Here is an 8,747-nt window from a genome sequence, read left to right as displayed (position 1 = left end):
TAGGACTTGATCAAAATTTAAGTCAGGAAGTCAGGAAATGTCTTACCTTGACCTCTCAGGTGCCACAGGGATCCCCATGCAAGGACCAGTAAAATAATAATTAGACACGTGTAAACTCGAGAAGTTGCATTGTCCAGGATGGGGTAAGGTTTGATCCTAGCTGCAATCATAGCTGTCAGTAGAGAGAACTTTGTTGTGCATCTGAAGGTACTAAGTTACAGCATCAATGGGTAGCTTTTTGTAAATCCAGTCAGAAATTAGCATTGAATGAAAAGGAATTCAATGCTATGGCCAATGGGAGGCTCAGCCTGAATGGAATTTGCTTGAGCAAGATTGTTTAGTCTGCATCTGCTCCATTGTGCTTTGATATCTGACTGATTTTTGAAGAAGGTGGCTGCTTAAATTTTCGGTTGAATGCGGGCGAAGCCCGTATTCAACCTCTTGGCGCGGTCTTTGAACCAGGGGGGCTCCGTCAACACATGCCTGTGCAAACTCTAGAGTGTCTAAGCTATGATTTAAATGTTAGTTTGCACCTATAAGAGCAAGGCAAAGTTAGTTTAGGGGGGGTTGATTATACCCTGAGTTAGAGTTTGTGCCTTGGTTTAAATCAAATAACTTGTCAGTATTTCTGTGACACTACTTGGCAGAAATTGATCGCCTATGACTTAGGAATGACCAAGAAGCTAATTCTCTTATATAGGACTTGATAAAAATTTAAGTCAGGAAGTCAGGAAATGTCTTACCTTGACCTCTCAGCTGCCACAGGGATCCCCATGCAAGGACCAGTAAAATAATAATTAGACACGTGTAAACTCGAGAAGTTGCATTGTCCAGGATGGGGTAAGATTTGATCCTAGCTGCAATCATAGCTGTCAGTAGAGAGAACTTTGTTGTGCATCTGAAGGTGCTAAGTTACAGCATCAATGGGTAGCTTTTTAGAAAAAAAAGTCAGAGATTAGCATGGAATGAAAAGGAATTCAATGCTATGGCCAATGGGAGGCTCAGCCTGAATGGAATTTGCTTGAGCAAGATTGTTTAGTCTGCATCTGCTCCATTGTGCTTTGATATCTGACTGATTTTTGAAGAAGGTGGCTGCTTAAATTTTCGGTTGAATGCGGGCGAAGCCCGTATTCAACCTCTTGGCGCGGTCTTTGAACCAGGGGGGGCTCCGTCAACACATGCCTGTGCAAACTCTAGAGTGTCTAAGCTATGATTTAAATGTTAGTTTGCACCTATAAGAGCAAGGCAAAGTTAGTTTAGGGGGGTTGATTATACCCTGAGTTAGAGTTTGTGCCTTGGTTTAAATCAAATAACTTGTCAGTATTTCTGTGACACTACTTGGCAGAAATTGATCGCCTATGACTTAGGAATGACCAAGAAGCTAATTCTCTTATATAGGACTTGATAAAAATTTAAGTCAGGAAGTCAGGAAATGTCTTACCTTGACCTCTCAGCTGCCACAGGGATCCCCATGCAAGGACCAGTAAAATAATAATTAGACACGTGTAAACTCGAGAAGTTGCATTGTCCAGGATGGGGTAAGATTTGATCCTAGCTGCAATCATAGCTGTCAGTAGAGAGAACTTTGTTGTGCATCTGAAGGTGCTAAGTTACAGCATCAATGGGTAGCTTTTTAGAAAAAAAAGTCAGAGATTAGCATGGAATGAAAAGGAATTCAATGCTATGGCCAATGGGAGGCTCAGCCTGAATGGAATTTGCTTGAGCAAGATTGTTTAGTCTGCATCTGCTCCATTGTGCTTTGATATCTGACTGATTTTTGAAGAAGGTGGCTGCTTAAATTTTCGGTTGAATGCGGGCGAAGCCCGTATTCAACCTCTTGGCGCGGTCTTTGAACCAGGGGGGGCTCCGTCAACACATGCCTGTGCAAACTCTAGAGTGTCTAAGCTATGATTTAAATGTTAGTTTGCACCTATAAGAGCAAGGCAAAGTTAGTTTAGGGGGGGTTGATTATACCCTGAGTTAGAGTTTGTGCCTTGGTTTAAATCAAATAACTTGTCAGTATTTCTGTGACACTACTTGGCAGAAATTGATCGCCTATGACTTAGGAATGACCAAGAAGCTAATTCTCTTATATAGGACTTGATAAAAATTTAAGTCAGGAAGTCAGGAAATGTCTTACCTTGACCTCTCAGCTGCCACAGGGATCCCCATGCAAGGACCAGTAAAATAATAATTAGACACGTGTAAACTCGAGAAGTTGCATTGTCCAGGATGGGGTAAGATTTGATCCTAGCTGCAATCATAGCTGTCAGTAGAGAGAACTTTGTTGTGCATCTGAAGGTGCTAAGTTACAGCATCAATGGGTAGCTTTTTGTAAATCCAGTCAGAAATTAGCATGGAATGAAAAGGAATTCAATGCTATGGCCAATGGGAGGCTCAGCCTGAATGGAATTTGCTTGAGCAAGATTGTTTAGTCTGCATCTGCTCCATTGTGCTTTGATATCTGACTGATTTTTGAAGAAGGTGGCTGCTTAAATTTTCGGTTGAATGCGGGCGAAGCCCGTATTCAACCTCTTGGCGCGGTCTTTGAACCAGGGGGGGCTCCGTCAACACATGCCTGTGCAAACTCTAGAGTGTCTAAGCTATGATTTAAATGTTAGTTTGCACCTATAAGAGCAAGGCAAAGTTAGTTTAGGGGGGGTTGATTATACCCTGAGTTAGAGTTTGTGCCTTGGTTTAAATCAAATAACTTGTCAGTATTTCTGTGACACTACTTGGCAGAAATTGATCGCCTATGACTTAGGAATGACCAAGAAGCTAATTCTCTTATATAGGACTTGATCAAAATTTAAGTCAGGAAGTCAGGAAATGTCTTACCTTGACCTCTCAGCTGCCACAGGGATCCCCATGCAAGGACCAGTAAAATAATAATTAGACACGTGTAAACTCGAGAAGTTGCATTGTCCAGGATGGGGTAAGATTTGATCCTAGCTGCAATCATAGCTGTCAGTAGAGAGAACTTTGTTGTGCATCTGAAGGTGCTAAGTTACAGCATCAATGGGTAGCTTTTTGTAAATCCAGTCAGAAATTAGCATGGAATGAAAAGGAATTCAATGCTATGGCCAATGGGAGGCTCAGCCTGAATGGAATTTGCTTGAGCAAGATTGTTTAGTCTGCATCTGCTCCATTGTGCTTTGATATCTGACTGATTTTTGAAGAAGGTGGCTGCTTAAATTTTCGGTTGAATGCGGGCGAAGCCCGTATTCAACCTCTTGGCGCGGTCTTTGAACCAGGGGGGGCTCCGTCAACACATGCCTGTGCAAACTCTAGAGTGTCTAAGCTATGATTTAAATGTTAGTTTGCACCTATAAGAGCAAGGCAAAGTTAGTTTAGGGGGGGTTGATTATACCCTGAGTTAGAGTTTGTGCCTTGGTTTAAATCAAATAACTTGTCAGTATTTCTGTGACACTACTTGGCAGAAATTGATCGCCTATGACTTAGGAATGACCAAGAAGCTAATTCTCTTATATAGGACTTGATCACAATTTAAGTCAGGAAGTCAGGAAATGTCTTACCTTGACCTCTCAGGTGCCACAGGGATCCCCATGCAAGGACCAGTAAAATAATAATTAGACACGTGTAAACTCGAGAAGTTGCATTGTCCAGGATGGGGTAAGGCTTGATCCTAGCTGCAATCATAGCTGTCAGTAGAGAAAACTTTGTTGTGCATCTGAAGGTGCTAAGTTACAGCATCAATGGGTAGCTTTTTGTAAATCCAGTCAGAAATTAGCATGGAATGAAAAGGAATTCAATGCTATGGCCAATGGGAGGCTCAGCCTGAATGGAATTTGCTTGAGCAAGATTATTTAGTCTGCATCTGCTCCATTGTGCTTTGATATCTGACTGATTTTTGAAGAAGGTGGCTGCTTAAATTTTCGGTTGAATGCGGGCGAAGCCCGTATTCAACCTCTTGGCGCGGTCTTTGAACCAGGGGGGGCTCCGTCAACACATGCCTGTGCAAACTCTAGAGTGTCTAAGCTATGATTTAAATGTTAGTTTGCACCTATAAGAGCAAGGCAAAGTTAGTTTAGGGGGGGTTGATTATACCCTGAGTTAGAGTTTGTGCCTTGGTTTAAATCAAATAACTTGTCAGTATTTCTGTGACACTACTTGGCAGAAATTGATCGCCTATGACTTAGGAATGACCAAGAAGCTAATTCTCTTATATAGGACTTGATCAAAATTTAAGTCAGGAAGTCAGGAAATGTCTTACCTTGACCTCTCAGCTGCCACAGGGATCCCCATGCAAGGACCAGTAAAATAATAATTAGACACGTGTAAACTCGAGAAGTTGCATTGTCCAGGATGGGGTAAGGTTTGATCCTAGCTGCAATCATAGCTGTCAGTAGAGAGAACTTTGTTGTGCATCTGAAGGTGCTAAGTTACAGCATCAATGGGTAGCTTTTTGTAAATCCAGTCAGATATATATATATATATATATATATATATATATATATATATATATATATATATACATATATGTATATATGTATGTATAATATCAAGCCATTGTGCTACGTTAGGATTACCAAAAATATTAAAGTGAAATGGTTTGGTATTTCATTGGAGTTTACTTAACAAACGGAACGTTACATGCCTGCTTGGGGATACGAATTTTATCTTCTCGTGCTGAAAGTATCTCTCACTCGTTCGCTTCGCTCACTCGAAGATGAAATTCGCATCCCGCGCGGCCATGTCATATCCTCTATATTTTAAAGTACATATTCCGATGATATTCATTTTTTAACCCCCAAGCCATAAAACATGCTGTGACACATTTAACCTCATTCCCAGGGTTTTCCTCTCACTTGGGGGTGGGAACGGGGCAGACCCCAAGTTACAATAAGTTACAACAAAACTCCCGTTCGTGTAGTAAACCCACAACTATCTACGTCCATGTTATCTCAACAATACGGTAACTACAATTCATAGAGCACACCGTGGTCGTCACCTGACATTTGTTAACGGCTGATCAGTGGGTCTTCGGATTGCATCCTGGAACATAAAATAGTGGTAATATTTCGATCACTGCGATGAAATGGGAGGCATAGGGAGCCATAACAGGGGCACCCAACGTCAATTTTCGGAAAATATCTGTTCAGAAGACGATTTGAGATCTAGAATTTTCGGAACATTTGTTGCAAAATTTCTTGCTTGCCTGCCTGTCCTAGGATTTTCGAATATCTAAAACATGGTATAATTGCCCATTTTTAACGGATTTTTACCCTAAAAAGGTCACCTAGAATTTTCGGGAGCCTTTTTTCTGGCTGAAATTTTCGAAAAGGTAAGTTTTGATCCCTATAATTTTCGGATCACTAGACTTTCAGCTAGGGAATCCGAACAGATGGAAAATTTTTAGGGGGTAAAAATATGGCTATATCTACCGTTTAAAGACTAAAATACGTTTAACAATGCTATGTTTAAGTGGTTTTTGAACTATATTCTCGTTGGGTGCCCCTTCCATAAATTTTGCTGTACGATAATAAAATGTAATTAGATATCCACACAAACATTATAAGTCTACCGGCCCCCATGGCGTCTCAAATCGCGATAATTTCTAAACGGTAAGATAAGAATCCGTAATTACGTGTTTACACGTGTGGAAAATAATCGTAACTTTACACATAAGGGCTGGGTCGCACTAGTGCAAAAAGTTGTTTATTTTACAAAAACATCTGTCATCATATAGTTTTTGGTAGTGTGACCCTTCTCTCCAAAATGACCCAAAATGTAAAAAATGAACAGAATGCACCAAATGTTCAAAGTTGCCGCCACTTAAAATTGGCGAGCTCTAGACCTCGCCAAAATGTCACAAAATGTCAAAAAAAGCTTTTCCATAGGTCAACCGTGACGTAAAAAGGATCGAAAACCACGATAAAGTGAATTTCCAACTATGATACATTTGGTCTTGGCAATCGCCTACCGCAGGGATTGTTCAGTCTTCTCCGTCTCCTTTGCCTAACTTGACGCCCATAATATCCAACAATGCCAGTTAAACATTCAAGTTGTGAAGACAGCGCATTTGAAATAAATTTGCCATTCTAAGCTGCATGCCAGTTAAAAGACAAAAGATTCCAAGAAAAGCGCAAGCTATTTATGGTGGTTCCATGTTTTGGTTTTGACCGTGATTATGTGACTCAAGCCTTTTTGGGACTCAAGATGGAGCTTATCTTTCTCTGGTGACACATTGTTTGACACTGTGCGAACCCAAATGTACAAAATAGTGTTTTTCCGGAAAACGAAATTCGAATGAAATTTGCCAGCTGATTTGCCCTCTAGTGCGATGGGTAAATGTCATACGTCGTGGGTGGAGGTCGTGAGATGAAACGATCGCCTGATAACAGTGATCGGAAGTATAGAATATAAATCTTGCAAAAGCAAAATAAAAATTAGTGACATATAGGTTGTGTTTTCACTAGGACAATTTTAACTAGATAAAGCCGGAAAAGTCCGGAAATACAATGAAAACACCTCGTCTTGGTTTTAGCTAGTTAAAAATGCAAGCTGTTTTCACAAGCAAATACAAGGGATTTTCTCGCCTTTACGAGCGGAAATTCACACAGAGTTATACTACCTCGCGAAATGGTATAACTTGTCCTGATAAACACCGCAACCAATCAGGCCGGGCGTCTTGACAGAAGCCTGCCAAATAATCTGGTGATGTCATTTTCCCTCTTTCCAGACAAGTCCCTCGTGGTTGAGCTTGAGAAATCCAAAAAGGAAAACGATTTCAACAGTCATTTATCTCGATTTACAATCCCCCGACCCACTGGATTCTCCATTCCTTCGACCAGGTCCTTAAAACAGAATTGTGGTCTTGGATAAGCCTACACATATGAATGAAGGGGTAGTTTCTAAAGAAACTGTGGTGCTGCGTCGGTGGGGAAGTAGTATACAAAAATTTGGTTTTATCAACGGAGTTGATAATGTAAATTGACCACCGTACAGAGATTCTAAAAGCTGACGTTTTGAGCGTTAGCCCTTCGTCAGAGCGAATCAAGGAATTATGGGTTACGTGTAGTTTTATAGTAGAGTAGGAGCTACGCTATTGGTGGTAACACGGCAACGTGAAAAATAGGAATATATTAGTTAAATGAAAAGCGTTCGTTAATACCGTGAGGATTAAGGGTGCCGATTTGAAAGATGAATTTTTGTTCCAGATTCTTGCGGCTTTCCGTCGTACCTAGATGTAGGGAAAGGCCGCAGATAGCCATGTGTTTTTTGGAGTGGTTAGGCAGATTAAAATGGCGAGCAACTGGCTTAGATGCATCCTTGTCATTTTTCTCAAAATCGCGAAGGTGTTCGCGGAATCGGTCACCTAGTCGTCTACCTGTCTCACCAATGTATAAATTATTGCATAACGTACAGGTTATGCAATAAATGACATTTGCGGAGGTACATGTGAAACGATCGGTGATCTTAACAGATCGCTTAGGTCCCGATATTTTGCTAGTGTTAACAATGAAAAGACAAGTTTTGCATCGTGAGCGCGCGCATTTGAAAGTGCCGGGTTGCTCGTTAGTTTTGAGCGCGCTTCTAACTAAAAAGTTGCCTACGTTTTTGTCGCGTTTGAATGAAATAAGTGGAGGTTGCGAGAAGATTCTACCAGTCTCGGGATCATTTTGGAGTAATTTAAAATTACTAAGAATGATGCTTTTGACTGCGTGATTATGAGGATGGAAAGTGAGGGTGAATGGAATTCTGTCATTCTTATCTTTTTGTGACGTTTGTAGTGATGACTGTCGATCAAATTGTTGGGCGCGATGATGGCCCGCTTTGACCACAGAGACAGGATAGCCACGTTTTTCGAAGAACTGGCACATCTCCTCTGATTTGCTGGAAAAATTGGAGTCATCACTACATAGACGTCGAAGTCTAAGAAATTGAGAATAAGGAATGGAGTTCTTGACATGTGATGGATGTGACGATGAATACAACAAATAACTGTGTGAATCTGTAGGTTTGTAGTGTACACTAGTACATAGCACGTTGCCTCTAATAGAAACTTTGATATCTAGGAAAGCCAATGAAGTTTCCGAAATTTCCCAGGTATATTTAAGAGCCGGATGAAAAGGGTTGACGGAGGTTATAAATTGACCGAATTCTTCTCTGCTGGATGAAACAGCGCCGATGCATTCGTCGATGTAGCGGCCGCAGAGTTCAGGTTTGGGGCCGCTGTACTGATTAAAAAATTGGTGTTCAACATATCCTACAAAAAGATTGGCATAGCTAGGTCCCATTCTTGTGCCCATCGCTACATCATTAATTTGTTTGTAATAGTTGCCGGCGAATGAAAAACAGTTAAGCGTTAAAACTAGTTCGGCAAGGCGGAGGAGTGTTTCCGAGCTAGGTTCTTTGACAGTGCGTTGGTCGAAAAAGTGTTTAAGTGCTTGAAGACTTTCGCTATTGGGAATGACTGTGTATAGAGATGTAATGTCCATGGTGAAAATAAGTTTATCTTGGCCGGAGAAATTGAAATCGCGGAAGATTTGTAGTGCGTGTGTACTGTCTTTGCCATCATACATTCATCCGGCTCTTAAATATACCTGCTCTTAAATATACCTGGGAAATTTCGGAAACTTCATTGGCTTTCCTAGATATCAAAGTTTCTATTAGAGGCAACGTGCTATGTACAAGTGTGCACTACAAACCTACAGATTCACACAGTTATTTGTTGTATTCATCGTCACATCCATCACATGTCAAGAACTCCATTCCTTATTCTC

The sequence above is a fragment of the Montipora foliosa genome, chromosome 1 (assembly GCF_036669935.1).
Source record: "Montipora foliosa isolate CH-2021 chromosome 1, ASM3666993v2, whole genome shotgun sequence".
NCBI lineage: Eukaryota > Metazoa > Cnidaria > Anthozoa > Scleractinia > Acroporidae > Montipora > Montipora foliosa.
This window is presented reverse-complemented; position numbering follows the sequence as displayed.